Genomic DNA, 16,144 nt, shown 5'->3' on the forward strand with positions numbered 1-16,144 from the left:
AGGATGATTTCCCCACATATGATGGAAAAGACAACCACTCAACTGGGCTCTAGAAATTATATTTTTCTCCCAAATTTCTTAGCATGCTGGTTTCAGTCTGAGCCTTGCACCTTCCTCCCCCTGAGCGGCCTGTGTTACTGACATTGCTTCTCAGTTGTCCCCCATAGCCTCAGCCCAGCCCTAGGCTGAAACAACCCTGAACTCACTGAAACAACACTTTGCAAGACAGGACTGGCATGTGGGACCTCCGTGGTACACACCTACCCTTGCTGCTGGTACTTGTGATGTGATTGGACATGCTGGAAGACTGTAGTTCTCTTCCTAATGTGCGGTAAATTCCAGTACGGTCAGTCAATGTCTATACTGGCACATGGAAGTATCCCTGTGAACATGTGGATGGAGGAGCTCTCTGGCACCTCTAGAGCTAGTGGCATCTTATCAAGAGTATATTGACATTCCTTATACTTCTGTGCTAGTTGCACTGCCACCTTACAGAGCCATTAATGCTTATGCCCTAAAAGAGTAGCTGAGAATTGTACTTTTCAGTTGACATGAAGGCAGCGGTGGCTTTACAGTCAGCCTGTGCCTGCCAAGTTGGGAAACCGTTGGTGGCTTTTCATGTTTACTAGTGGTAATCTGGCATTTCCTTGGAGATCTGCATCTAATGGAGCTCTGGTTTTGGGTGGTATTTCTAAGTTGGAGTTTTTCATACCACTGAGAAGAAAATATCTGCTCAGATAGCAACAGTTTGGGGTGATGTTTGAAACTTATATTGGTCATGGTTTGGGTACACATCCAAGCCTGTGTTATCTGTACCTCAGAAGCCCCTAGCATCTAGCAAAGGACATAGATTGCACTGATCACTGCCTAATCTTGCCTTCTCCCTTCCTACCCAGAGGCTTTTCCTCCAATCTCCTTTCCAAGAGGCTGGGTGGAGTGGAAGGCTGGTGGGGATCTCCTGGCAGCAACTGTCCTATTCCTCAGTTCCTTACCCATTCAGGAGAATCCTAGGCCAGTTTAGAGCTCTTGCTGTTCAAGTCAATTAAAACCTTGGTCTCCCAGGGCTCCTGTCCTATTTAGCTGTTTCTGGACTCTCCTGCCCTGTTTCCCTGGCCCACCAGCTATTCTGCTGTTGCATGGTGGGGAGGAGAGACAATCTGAATAAGTCATTTTTGTTTCCAAACTGTTTGAAAATCCTGGATGCAAATGATCCAGGGTGAAGGGCCAGCCATAAACATCCACATTCTCATGAAACAGTTTCTGCAGGCTCTTTGCTATCATCCCACCATTACCATAATTATCTGCATAGTGTGTTACACCTCTCTCTAGTAACTGTGACACTGGGCAGTGTGTACAGTCAGAAATTGAAGTACCTACCTATGTCCCCATTGCATTGGTTAGTTGTGTTTGAGGTTAGGCTCAACTTAGAAGAGCCAGATGGCTTAACCTAGTTCCATCTATCTTGCCTGTCAGTCCAGAGCTCAACTTTGAGTCATCTCCTCCCCCGGTCTCAACTTGGACCTGAATTTTCCTATGCGATGAACCAGCTGTCACCTTCCTTGCAGAATGAACAATTTGGGGTCTGGACCTGTAGCTTAAGACCCCAGCTTGCACAGACATAAAGGAGTGAGAGATTTAGCTCTCACCTTTCCTGTACCACCTGCACTGATCATCTTCTCTAGACCTGAGAAGATAGCTGAGCACTGCAAAAGCAGGTTCAGGATGAGTCTCCTGCTGGAGATGTGTCTTTGGACTACAGAGGCTGATGAAGTGCTTTGTCATACCTGTTGTGAAGATCTGTGGCCAGGCCTTAGCAACCCTTGCCAAGGGAATGCGATGCTCTCCCCTCTCCAGTAAACAACTGTGTCCCTCTGCCTGAGAATGGCTGGAGCAAATGTGTATGCATGGGGCTGGGCAGAAACAGCAGCAATAATGTCTCTGTGGGATGCATGGGAGATCAGATTTCCTGGCATGGACCTTCATCCACATGCTGCTCTGGATCTTGCAGAATTTGAGCAGCCCTATAGATGGACATTATGTGTTCTAACAGTTGTGGCAAGGCTGCAGTCAGGCTGGGCACCAGGCACTGTTCATGCCATGCTCTGTTGATACTGGGAAGGCATGTCACTTCTGGGCTTCTCACTACCCCTCCTGGCTCTCTGTTTTACTTGACAAGCACAATCTGCCCATGCTTCTTGCATACATTAGGGCAAGGGGGGAATGGGGAACAAAGTGGCTGCATGTGAGAACCTACACAAGATCAAGGTCTATAAGCACCATGGAGAGATGGCTTCAAAAAGGGGTTGAAAAATCAGAATCATCTTAAAGAACATTTAGGGAGCAGAGGAATTCTCATGTGATATGAGTTTCCTGAAGCGATTTTCTGGGTATCATTCTTCTATGTGACAGGTGCCCCAGGGAAAGGGCTGTGCCTTACCCCTACTCTGGACATGGACACTGGCAAGAAAAACAAAGCATTTTGTGACATCATGTGTGATTGGGAAAGGGACTGTGCAATGAATAAATTAAAGGCACACAAGTGAAGCTGTGTTGTCATGGCAACCAAATAGCTTCTATTGTTCCACAAAGAGTGTTATTACTTACTGCCCCTTGTAGGATAATTAATTAATCCTCAGACATCCTTTTGGGAATAATGGCCCTGGTGCTGGGGCTGGGCAGGCTGAGCAGAGCCCCCAGCTCTCCTGTGTCTTGCCCTGGGACACCAAGTGCCTGCTGGCTGTGTGATGGCAGGGAACAAGCACTGTCAGTGATTAGCTGTTTCATGATTCCAGAGGCTGTTTTCCACACAAGTCCAGCAGGATGTGAAGGAGTACAGCTTCACTTACGATCTAAAGAACACTCCTTGCCTTCACTCACATAGGAACTGTATTCCCAAAGTGATGACATGGTGACATTTTAATCCTGGAGGATACTGGACTCTCTACAGAGGCAACACAGTTAAGTCTTTATGCTGGAAGTTCCCAGACACTCTGATATACAGAATGCTTTCCAGCTGCCTGCACATGTTTCCTGGTGCCACACCATACGAATTTGATGCACCTCTATCTCTTTGAAGGTCGTGCCCAGATATTCCTCAGAAGATGGAGTCACGAGAGCATGCAAGATGTTCTTAGGTGCACTACTGGCTTTGTAATGGTCTCCCAGTGATGAGGGACCAAAACGACTACTAAAAAAATATCACCCTGTTCATCAAAGTTGCTGCCTGTGTGTGGTCAGCCGTATGTTCAAGCTCACCTGCTAGAGTAATGCTTTATTACTGCTTACTCCTCTTAGCCCTGCTAAGCAACGCTGAGCTGCAGCCTCCATTCTTGGCAGTGATCAGAAGGATTATGTGGGGAGCCAAGATCAGTGACATCAGTTGAAATACCTGGGAAAAGGTGCCAGGGGCAAGGCCAAATAGGTATTGGGGAGGGCATGTTTGACTGACAGACCCTCTGGGAAGTGCTGATCCATGAAGATGAAAAGTCTAGCTGGGGGTCTTTTCATATCCTGCACAAATTTGCAAGTTAGGGATTTAAAGGCAGTCTGCAAAGAGGAAAATCTTCATAATAATGTTCAGCAGCTCAGAAGATCTGCATAGAATGGAAGGATGGTATATCCTAGCTCTCCTTAAAGGAAATGGGCTGGATGAGTTATCTGCTGAATGCCATTTTGCTACAGATGGTTGATTGCAGTAAGCATGGAACACATGCAGGTATTTATAGATGCTCATTGGTGCATGGTGGTGCTTGGACAGTGCTATGTTCAGAACTCTTAGTATGGTACCCAGGTTATTGGGGAGCCTATTAGTACTTCTGACCCAGGAGAATGAAGAGCACTGGCAGTGTGGACCTCAAGGCACCCTGCAGCTGAAGCAGCATGCAGGTTTCTGTCCTTGTGGTACATGGTCTGAGTACTGCTCAAAGTCACTATCACCTTAGTGGTCTGCTTCAACCAACCTGCTTTGGTGGATCCAATTCTGACTGTATCCAGTACCAATAGCTTCAGAAGGAGCTGGAAGTCTTTCCCCACTCCTATATGTCCTTTCAGCACACAGCTGAAGACTAGCCTGTTCAGGGTATATTGTACTTGCTCTATGGTGGGACAAGAGGCTAGTACTTCCAACTGTAGCCTTTCCTCTCCCTAGGTAATCTCTGGGGACATATTTTTCTAGTACCTGACAGTACAGATTCAAGCATTGATGAACTATTTCAATAAGAAGAACAACAGAAGCTCTGTATGCATTTGAAATACGAGATGGTTCCCCTTCATAACGCTTCAATTTTCGTGCCCTATGATCTGTGCAGTTTAAACCTGCTCTCTCCCGCATATCTGCACACCGTAGACAGCTTGGAGCATCCAGCCATGTAGTTGTGATTTCTTTGTGGCTCCTATAATTTATTCATCCCAAGATGCTCTCCTACATCTGCAATAACATCGTTTCGGTTTGTATAGCACTAACTTTAAAGTTTTATAAACCTGGTGACAAGTTGAAAAGTTACAAAAGGATTGTTGTAGAGGGATAGCACAAGAAACAAGGCTTCCAAACAGAAATGTTTGCAGCAATATATGCGTTAAAGGAACGATGCCTGTGGGATTGGCAATACCTTTTTCAATGCAGATAGGTTAGGGGTTGGTGCAGGATGCTTGGCAGAGCTGGCCTTGATGCTTCATTGCTTCCTGCTCCCTATTCATGTATGACCTGTTGCCATGCTACTGTCTTGTCAGAGCAACTGCACTTGCGCTGGCATAATGCCTGTTATTTCCCAACTTCCCAAAGCTTGCTTGAAATATAAACTGGCTTGTTTGGCAAAGTTTTCCCTGTTTGAGAGATGTAAAACGCATCCCAAGACAGCGATGAGCAGCAAGGCTTTTAAATTGGCTTTTATCTCAAAAGAAAGTAGATCAGGTTGTGTGTAAGAGTGGTCTTGACCAGAGCAGTTATGCCATTATCAATTGGACATCACTCTTCTCACTACATCAAATTTTCCTTCTATTAATTAGGCATGCTTGAGATAGCCCTTGTGGTGGAATCTGTCCTGATCAAGCTTTGGAATTCTGTTTTCACTGAAATATGAAAAAGCACCAATTAGTTGAATTTCAGTTCCAGTGTAACTCATGCACAGTAATATATGTGCTTGACTTGCTGTATGCTGGGTGTGTTTGATGAAAGAAGGCAGTGTGGATGGCTAGGCTCCATGAGAGGCTTTCTTTGGTACCAAACACAGCAACCTCTTAGGCTCTATATTCTCCTTTTCAGAGCTCTTTGCCTTTGGACCTTTTCAGGAAAGGAGAAGGGAAAGGCAGAGGAATATATATCCATGTGAATTGTTGATCTGGAGGCATGATGTCCAATCTATTCTCAAACTGTTCTGACAATCAAATTGTGTATGCAAAATGCTGGTTTCCTTGGGGCTGATACAGCTTTGGCAGTAGCCTGTGAGGACTCTCAGCACACCCTCTGTATGCTTGCAGTAATGGATACAAATAACTTTACTGCACTATGCCCCTGAAAAGGATTTTCCATTGGTATAGATGTTTGGAGCTTTAAAAAACAAGATTTTTTAAGAAGAGGCTTCTACTATTGTACTGTATCTATACTACGATATATTTTTTCAAATATATTATCTTTTTTCTTATTCTTAACTAAGAGTGTTCTGTTTTATTGTCATCCCTTTGTAGTGGAGAAATGACATACAGATATTTCCCAGTCAGTCTGTTCTATGTCCCTGGGTATCAAAAGGTTTTTAAAAAGCAAAGGTTAAAGCATTTAAATCCTACAGTCAGAGGTTTCTGGAGTTATATGCAATGAGATACAAGTATGACATGACACTCCAGTGCTGCAAATGTTTCCATGTAGCCTAGGGTATCTCCAGCCCTGTGATACTGTGGTATCTGTACTGAGCCTGTGCGTATACATTACATCTTGGTATTTAAGGCTGCTGAATATTGAAGATTGCCAAAATTTAGTGAAACTAAGAGGCAGTTTTGATGCTGAGCTGTAATGGAACTGCAGGGACTGTAGTCCTGTTGGATTGCTGTAGGTTTCTGGGATGGTAGTGTGACAGGTAGCAAAGGATGCAGTGGAGCCTTGGTGCTGGAGAACAGCCAGATCCTACAGTGTGGCGTAGTAAGACTGGTATGCTCTAACTTAGGGTGAGATATCCCCAGCAATAGCAAGTAGCTTGTGCATAAACATACGACCACTTGGCTAGCTGAAGGAAAGCAACATCATCTTGATGCTTTCCCTTTGCTAGAGGGATGTTTGGAGAAACAAAAGATAGTTTTAGCAGGGTGGAGAGTAACCTCCAAACCTTCTAGACATAGCAGCTTTGAGCTAGTCTCTTTTGCAGGCAGGAGATGCCACTGCCTGCTCTGTGGCCCATCCAGATATATGGGAAGAGTAGAAATTGACTGAATTTCTAGAAACATCTTTGCAGAAAAGCAGATGTCAGGGACCCATCTTATCTGCCATTGCTAGATCTGGGGTTGCTTTGTCTGTCCTTGCAGTGGTGACATCCTGCAACTGCTGAGGCTCTGATGTAGTCTAAAAAGACAAGAATCGGGCGTGGATATGTGTTCACCATATTGTGCTTTTCTTCGACAGAAATCCCACAGATTATGCTGAGGGATCCCTTTAACTAAGGTAGTGCATGAGAACAAGTAAAGCATCTGGCCTCAGGGGTGCTCTGCAGTGTGATGGTAGAGGGGTGTGAATGCTTGAATTTAAATAACCAGTGGTCCCCTTTCTGCCCCAAAGACAAGAATGGTCTTTCCACAAGAGGGTAGAACTCTTGCACAGAATAGTTAAGAATAAAACAAACCTGTGAAAAGGCCTCAAGTGCTCCCCGTTCATTGGTTCTGAAATTGGTTGCAAACAGATGAAATTGTCCTGGCTTAAAAAGGAGAAAATAGGTCAGTGTGACTCATGTGTCAATATTTACTGCATTTATGGCAACTTGCAGAAGGGAAAAATCTTATCTGTCTTCCATAATATTTCACAGATTATCCCATTCCCATGACAAAATTCTCCCTATGCCCTTGGTCCTGGTGTTGCTTGGCTGCAGAGACAGCCCAGTAAATTCACTACATCTTTGAGTCAAGTTGCTAAGTAACAACCCAAAGATCACAGTAGAGTTCCTCCAAATGCTGTGGCCAGCTGAAAGCTGGGGTCTGCACAAAGCAACAGGAATTCCTTCTGAGACACAGGTCTCAAGGACTTGGTGCGTGTGTAGCCTGGTAAAGCATCAGTCCTGCCAGGTCCTTGCCACTGTACTGCCCTCATGTGGGAGGGGACACCTTTATCCCTTCCCCTATAAAGGGGTCCCCTATGCTTGTGCTGAAGGGCTCTGATGATTTGAACATTAATTATGTCCTTGAATGAATGTCCTTGCTGGCTGAATTGTATGATTTTGCCATGCACATAGACCATTAGATGGTGAACTGTGGAAACCTAGCTGAAACAAGCTCTCTCTTGAAGAAAGACTGCTGGACTAGAGAATGTGTCTCTGCCCCTGAGGCTTTCTATTCTACAATGCTTGTTTCTTCCTAGGCATCTTGCAGCATTCACATGATATTTTAATGGGAGAATTTCCAGAAATCTCTTTGTCTGCATAACTGAAAAGTCTTGGTTATGGGAAAGCTGCTGGGTAGGCTGGCTGATTCCCAGCCTAGACCTTGACATTTGCAGCACAGATAAAAAGTGGTGACAATGCTTGTTCCAAATGATTCCCCCTGTGTCTCTATCTATGATGCTGTTATCCCTAAGAAGCAGCTTTTGAAGTCCTCCAGTATCACCAGTTCAAGCCTCAGGAGGGCTGAGTCAACCCTGCCCCAGTGCTGAGAAGCAGAGTTCACACGTTTTTCTCACTAGGCAGTTTCCCAAATGAGAGCATCTCTGTGCTCTCACTGAAGAGGCTAAGTTCACTCTGCATTTCGTTAGGTGACTCCACCCCACGGCAGGAAAGAAGTCATGTTGGAGAGGATGAGAGTCCATGGCTATACAGTTTGCAGCATGCTTTCAGCTGAACAGTGCTATGTATTGCAGTGCTCCATCTGTTCCTGTATCAGCCAAGTTATCTTTAGATCTGAACCTGTCAGTGTTGTATGGTGGTGGTATGAACTGCTTCAGCTTGCACCCTGGCATTCCTGTAGTAGTTAGAATTGCTACTGCAGCAAACTTTGCCTAGGATAAAAATGTCATCTTTTCTTTTCTTTTCCTGCTTTAGTTTTATTCAGGTTTTTACACAGGCAGAACTCCCACAACCTTTATATATATATTTTTTTATATATATATTAAAAAGCTGCCAGTATTTGAGAGCAATGTTCCAAACTGCCACCTGTTTCAATAGCAATACTGCAGCATTGGAGAGAATTACTGCAGAATGTTGAAGTATCTTCCCACAAGTGAAACCTTCATGTGGTTTGACTGAAAACCAAATTAGATGCTGAGAATCTGACCTTCTGACATCTTGTCATATATACATTTAAAGCATCTAGCAGCAGAGCTTGCATGTGCGCAAGAGTGCCAGTGCCTCAATATAGAACCTAAATCCAAATACAAGTGTATGCGTGTGCTGTTGCTATTTGAATATGTAAATAAATGCAGCTATATATAGCTCTATATGTTATGTACATGTTAAGTGAAGGTGGCAGGTATGACAGCTGAATAGCTTTGCTGTTTCTGAATGCTGGTAGAAGCTCCCTGCATGCTCCCTACCTCTCTCATGCTTGCTCTTACCCCTCTCAGCCTTTCTTCCATCACATTTTTCAGGCCTCTGGAGAAGACTGTGTGTGGGGACAGGAGCTGTTAATATTCTGAGTCTGTGCTGAGTTGCTAGGCTACAGAGAAAAATGAACATTCAAGGAAAAGGGATGGTAAAAGGAAGAGGATCTGCTGAGCTGTTTGGAGATCCAGAAAGGTCCTTCAGTCAGACAGAAGGGATCTTTTAGGGCAAGGAAAGTGTCTGTGCATGTGGGGTGAAATGTGGGTAGTTTCTGCAGCCTGACACAAGTAGAGTCTCAGGTCAGCTTCAGCCAGAAAAATGGCAGAGGAAGGAGTAAAAGGCAAGATGCACTGGCCTCTTCTACATCACTGCTTGCAAGGTATGCACAACTGGCCTTCTAGTGTCTGTCCAGGGTGCAGTGGGTCACCAGGTTGGAGTATTCCCTCTTTGCAGGGTGTGCTGAGCTCCCATCTGAGGCTCTAGTGAAGGGGGAAGCAGACCCAAAACACTCACTGCTCACAGGTTGGACCTCATCTCCCTGTTCCACTGCAGCAAACTGCTATCACAGTATCTCCTTTAACTTCAGTGTGACTGCAGAGGAAGGCAGCCATTCCTAGGTCATGGATACCCTGTTATCCATAAAGAGTTTGCAGCTAAGGTTCAAGGGGACTTGAGGTTTTACAATACACAAGCTCCTGTCCAAGCCTAGTTTTCCTGAGTCTTAGTCTAGCTCCTGAACACAAAGCCTCTTTGTTTTCAACTGTCACCCCATGAATGAGTGTCAGGTATTTAGCTGTACAGGCTGTGAACCACCAGACCTACCTTGTGTCTGCTCTTCTGGAAGGACGGTTTTGCCCTATGCTCCTATTCCTTTCCACCAGATTTCTCACCCTCTCAGTATTACTGGCTGTATCAGAACCCTCAGAAAAATCAAATAGTGCTTTTGGGTATTTTTATTATCTGGATCCTTTATTTACCGAGCTCACATGGGCTCCCTGCCAATAACTTTCAGCCAGCTCTGCAAATAGAGCTCCTTGGCTCCAGGACTGTTGGTCCTGGTACTGCAGAGAGCACTCACTCAGCATGGACAGAGACTGCAGCTTGCTCTCTGCCATCCAGTTGGCTGTGAAGTCAAAGTCTGCTTGTTTGTGGACCTCCACAGCCTGCTGAAATCTCCTTTTGCTTCATGCATCCTGTAATAAGCTTGACTTGTTCAGCAGAAACAGGAGTGTTTCATACAGCTGCCTTTTGAATGCTATTGTCAGTTAACTACAGTGCACCCATCCATCAGGTTTATGAATCTGCAGCAGAGACTCGGGTTGCTGAAGTGGGGGAATGATAATATGGGCCATACTGTATTCACTGCTGCTGGTGGCAGCCTGGATTGGTTCCTTTGGCTTTATCCTGACTTAACCAAGGGCAGACTAACCCATGGATGGAGGCAGAGGTAGATTGAGGGACCACAGATACGGCTGTGCAGAATACTCCTATGTAGAAGCAGTCACCCCAGATCTACAACTGGGTCTCTGCAGGCAGGAGTCTTAGGGTTTTCAAGTGCCTTAGGTTGCATCCAGTTTACTCGGGCTTGTTGAAAAGTAGGCCTTGTTTTTCAAAGTACAGGGCTGTTACTCTTTACACTTTGGAGATCACCCTTGACCTAACTGTTCTATTGCCAGAAATAGATTTTACTCTTCTGCATTTCACCATCTTATCTGCTTATGCCCAGTTATTCTTCCTACATGATACAACTTTGCTTTCTACAGGAAATAAACCCATTCTAACTGTTTGGTCAAGACAATCTGTGCCAGCCTAGTTGAGGTAATCTACCCAGGACACATTAGTTGTCTTACATCATTTAAAGGATTTGTCAGACTCTGGCTACCTCCTGGGCAATGATGTCTTTGTGACAATTTGCAGAACCTGGAATGTTGGGCTTTCCTTCTCCAAGTTAAAACAGTGTCTTTAAATTACTGCATGTCTTGATAATTGTTGCAGACAGCCTCATGGTTTCAGTGCTCAGAGCTGTGCATACAGCATTTTATTCACCATATATAGTAGCATCACTTCATTCATTACATGATTCTTTACCTGTACAGCCCCAAAACTGCATTGATGGTCTTGACTGCTACAGGGAATTACAAGTTTATTTATTTATTTATTTATTTATTTTCCCCAGGGAGAAAAAGTAATTTCTGTTCATTACACACTTAGCACTTGCCCAGAGATGTGGGGATCCCAAACTGTAGCATAGAGGCAAGTTAGAGGCAGTGTCTTATTTTTACAGATAAGAGAAAATGAGGCACAGGTGAAAGTGCCCGAAGTCTTCTACAGGATTAGCATTGAGATGAAATTGATACCCAGAGGTGTTTTCTAGATTTCCTAGTTTCAGTGGGCTACTAAGCCCCTTAACTGCTTTGATTCCACATTCTTACAGCCTTTTTTCCCCATAATCTCTACTAGTCAGTGTCTGTGTGGAGGGCTGCAGAAGCTCTCCTGCTTGGGGCAGAGTCTGACTTGACTGGTGACCAGTAAAGCTCTTGGCAAGGTGGAGGGGATGTTTCATTTAAATATGAGAAATACAGAGGAATCAAAAGTTCTGGGAACGTTTTGGAGAAATTACATTTTTCCATTTCCAAGTTGCTCCTGCTAGAAAGCCTATTGAATTTTAATCTCTTGAGGTGAGCATCTCAGCAAGCAAGAAGTAAGAAAATCACCACCAGGGGAAAGTTCTCTGATGATACATGCAGAGGCTGTGAAGCCCCTTTGGAAAGGTTTAAGGAGCATCACTGGTCTTCTAGCATCACCTTTCCCTTGACACGATCCAGTTTTCTTCCCCTGTCCTTCTAAGGGCTTTAGAAACTGATATCTTCACTAGTCACTGTTCAAATGTCTCACTCAAATTTAATTTACTCTATTAGGCTAGTTGTTGCATGTTTAATTAAATGCAAAGTGATTATTAAAAACATTTTTTAGCTTTAATGGCTGTATATTAGATATGCCAATATGCATATGCAGGAGGACACTTGCGACGTGCTGTAAGGCAGTAAGGGTGTCCCTGGGAAAGCACAAGAAGACGGGTTGGGAGAGGGAAAAAGAGATGGGATGCAGGCGCCAGCTCTGCCCTATGACTTCTAGGTGTGCAGAAGGTAGCTGTGTAGCATACTAGGTTAGTGCAGGCAAACAGTGGAAGGTAAAGATGGTCCTTCTGAAGAAATTATTCAGCTGGGGATTTGCTGCCTGAACTCCCCCTCTTTTAAGTGAGCATGTTGCCTGTTTTTAGCTCTCCTGATATTACAATGAGTCCTTAGCAGTTCCCACCCCATCTAGGACAAGAGGGTAGTGTAAGCACTATTCCCTTTGACTTTCTGTCTGAAAATGGGTCAAATCCATGCACCACCTTTTAATGAATTTAATGTATAGCCTTACTTCTCTAGCCTTACTTGGCTGTCTGGACAAAGCATGGCTTTCTTTCTGTGCTGGTTTGGCATGGGAAGGCATTTCTTAAGTTACAATGAGGTTCAGAGTGGAAATGAGCTAGTGATGCAGAAATTGGAAGGTCAAACAATCCCGCTTTGAGGGTAGAATGGGAACTGGGTTTTGTTCAGCTTACAAGTTCATGGACAACCTATGGAGGAGACCAGATCAACAGAAATGGTATGCGGTAGCTCACAGCTTTTATGGCTTAAGAATAGAAACTGCCTGGCATTGTTTTCTAAGAGCTTGCTGAGGAAGATGTCATGCTGCAGGTGGTGATTTTGGAATTGCTGCCTGTAACACTGAACAATGTTGCTGTGTTGCATGTGCTTATAGAGCAGGTGATATTCATTCCTGTGCCCATCGGTTCTGGCTTTCTCCTCCTGACCTCTACTTCCACCATCACTGTGGCTGTTAAGCAGATGACATGTGGTACTGCTTCCTGCTCAGATAAGGCATGGATATGCAGGTTCTGAAGTCTGAAAGTCTTGTTGTGGGTAGATAATGCCCTTTTGGTGTAGGACCCATATAGCTATGTCCTCTATCTCGCACCTGCAGGATCAGTGCCAACCCAGATGTTGAAGGGCTAAGGCATGGCAGGAGAGAAATAGGGCAACATAGTGATGCTTTGCTTTCACGCCCTCAGTTGTTGAGAATATAGCTGATACCTGTCCCAGTTTCTGAACATGCATTCAGCAATTAAACACATGCAAATTAATGCAAAAGTAGATCAGATTAGTGAAGGGAGCATCTCCATGCAAAGTACTTCTCGGGTCCTGAAGGAAATGAGTTCAAGAGCACAAAAACCTGCAGCACAGGAGGGCATAGACTGATCCTAGAAGCTAACTTTTCCTCTCATCTTATATTACTGGCAGAGAGATTGCAGGTGGAAGATGCTCTTCCTGATGCCCAAGACAGTGCTGACATCTGGTTATTCAAAAATAGGGGAGTTAGAAAGAGACTGTGGCTTGTGTGAAACATAGGGAGAAGGGCAGTATCTAAACCAGTTGTCACTATGTATAACAGTTATGCAGAATATCAGACTTGTAAACTGGGCACTGGCTTGTACCAAAAGAGAAATTAAAAGCAGTATTTTGGCAGAATACTCTCCCCATGAAAAGTACAGAAAGTACAAGAGCTGCTGCCTCCTGCCCTTAGCAATGGTAAGAGTCCCAACAGACTTTGTGCTGTCTTAGAGCTGGAAACACTGCCATCAGGTATTTACTCATGTCAGATTTACTGGTACTTGTTAAGGTCTGGGACCCATTGATTCATCTTCATGGAAATAGACAATCCCTTATGAGGGCAAAGTAGCTTTTTTTTTAAGTGAGTTTGCTAAGGAAGAGCTGTGGCCCTCTTGATCTGTCCTTCATATATTCTCCTGTACATTTCACACTGCTCCAGTTCTTGGCCACTGATTGCAGACACATCCTGTCTCCTCCCCTTGAATATAATTCCTCTTATTTCCCTACCCTCTCCTTTAAATGAAACATACTTGAGGACTACTTTGTCCTTTAATTTCTTTCTCAAGAATGACGGGAACAGAAGATGGTGTTTAATCATCAAAGAAGTTGAAGCCAGCAAACTGTTCATTAGTCTCTGGCAGTGGCAGCTTGGTTTTTACTAAGTCAGATGTTCCATTTTTCTCCTCCTTTCTGGAGCATCTTGGCTTTCCTAATGTTCTTTTTTGATCTTGGACAAGGAGACCATATGTCATTTGCTTATATGGGGAAGGACTTCCATTTGGTCAACTCTCCAAAAGAAGGTGTTTTATCAAAGTCAGGGTGGAGGAGAAATGGGGAGGAAAAAGTCAAGTGGTGCAGATAATGCTAGAGGCAAGTTGCGAAATCTCCTTTATCTCTCAAGTCCAAAGTCATGCAGCAGCAGAAGAGCAGTGTGTGCCCTCCCCTGCAGAAGAGTTATTGCTTCCAGTACCTTACAAGTGCTTGCTGAAACACAACCTCCACTGGCAGCCTGAAACGGTCAACTTCACTTTCAAAGCCTCCAAAAGGTATCAGAGTCATTTGCCACCCACAAAATGGACTAGGCGCAGGCAACCCCCAGGTTGCCAGAAATGCTGTATTTTGAGCGAAGATCTGATCCTTTCACATACGTTATTCCTTCCATTTCTAATCCTGACTTCTGAATCTAGTGTAGCCCCAACGAGCATGTGCACTTCTGCCTCTAGACAAGTCTAGTAACAGGGACTCTGTATGTCACAGCACAAATGAAAATGATGTGAGCCAACCTGCCAGTGATCTGCATCTCCTAGGAGATGTGCTGAGGGTTTATGAAGCAGCCTGCCCGAGGGGGGGTGCTCCTGGTGGCTTTCTGTTGGGAGATGGAGCTCCTGCCTTGCAGCAGGAGGTTCTGCTTCCTTAGGCTATTCCTTCCTGTTAGTCGCTTCCTTTTACAACTGTGTTTTCCACATTAATGCTTAGACCTCCCAAAATACTGTTATGTTCCTGTCTGCATGCTTTTGTTCAGCAAATTCCACAGGCCTTGTGGAAAGCTATTTTCATTACTTTGCCTTGTACAATGTCCATTGCAGGATGTCAGACACTGTCATCATATGGCTCTGTCCTATGTTTAACCCATTCAGCAGTTCTCCCCTAGTGACAACCTAAGCAGTGTAACTCACTTCCCATAGTTACAAGATTGCAGATACCAAAGGCTCAATATTCTGAGAGATAAAACAAGCTCTCAGAAGAGAAACTGAGTAGCTTCATTTCAGAAGCTGCCAGCTCTGGCTCAGGAGATTCTTAAGCTTCAAGTAGCTGGAGAATTAAGGATCACAACAGAGATTCTCTTTTGCTTATAGTCCTCCCTGCTATTCTCTTCACTGTTCCTGAAGACAGGCTACAAATGTAGAATGACTTTTTGGTCTGACACAGTACCACTGTGTCTCCAAGTGAGTGCAAGCATGCTTATAAGAAAACCACTTGGGACATATACCATGTTTGCTCTGCATGCTGATATACAACTGCTCAGAAGGGCAGCTCTTTCTGAAGAAGGGGAGTCCTTAATTTTGGACCCTTTCTTTCACTGTGGTGAGCAGAAAGGGACATATGATGCTATACTGAAAATGGGCGAACTTATCTCCCTTCTTGCTGTGCCTCAGCTGCTGTTGTTCCCTTAGACTTATTTCTCCTGTCCTCTGAGAAACTGGGGAATCCCTGTGCATGCTTCAGTGAATTTGTTGCCTCCGGGGTCCTGCAGGAAATACCTTCCTTCATCCGTGCCCTCTTGTGTCAATGTTTCAGCCTTTCACTGTTCAGTTCTCCTACATCATCTTTGGTTTGGGGTCTCTGATGAGTTTCAGAAAAGGCTGTGACTATCAGTCTCCTCCTCTTGTCTGGAGATGGATGCTAGCAGCCCTGTCCTCAGTAGCTGGTGGGAAACACTGTCATTTCAGCACGTGAGGCCACCAACTAAGTTCCTCTTTCTTCCCTGGGCCTTTTGTGTGCCTCTAAGTGACCTGTCCTCCCTCCTTACGTGGAGGCACCTCTACAACATGAGCGTGCGCTGGCTCCATGTGTTGCTCTCACCTCTGTTTGTGTGCAACATACAGCAAGAAGGAGGAGAGAGAAAGAGCAACACCTTTGGAAAACCTGGGCACAGGGGAAGCAAATAAGGTGGGACTGATAGCTCGCAAGGAGCTGCTCAGCAGAGCAGGCTGAATGGAGGCATGAGAAGCGGGGTCCTATAGGGATGGCCATTCTGAGAAGCTTTCCAGCAGCATCAGGTACTGTCTTGGCTGTGTAGGGGCCTGGAGGGGAGCTGTAGAGTGGTCTCACATGTAACAGGGACAGTAGATCTGCCTTGCAGGGCAGGGAGGGCAGCACAGCAGTGCTGTGGTAAGTAAAGGGGATGGAAACAGTGCTGGAGTTGTTTGTAGTAGAGTAGCTTGTGAGCTACTGGATACCAGACTTCTGGGACAAACC

At 44.8% G+C, this 16,144-nt stretch overlaps 1 protein-coding gene across 2 annotated transcripts in view; it reads left to right on the forward strand.

Annotated features, from left to right (window-relative positions):
- Positions 1-16,144, forward strand: part of LOC133214076 (gamma-aminobutyric acid receptor subunit beta-4) — a 73,325-nt gene that overhangs the window by 28,330 nt on the left and 28,851 nt on the right. The gene's annotated exons all lie outside the window — the stretch shown is intronic.

The sequence above is a fragment of the Neopsephotus bourkii genome, unplaced genomic scaffold (assembly GCF_033783945.1).
Source record: "Neopsephotus bourkii isolate Nb327-2 ecotype Australia unplaced genomic scaffold, CSIRO-AGI_Nbou_v1 NB_867, whole genome shotgun sequence".
NCBI lineage: Eukaryota > Metazoa > Chordata > Aves > Psittaciformes > Psittacidae > Neopsephotus > Neopsephotus bourkii.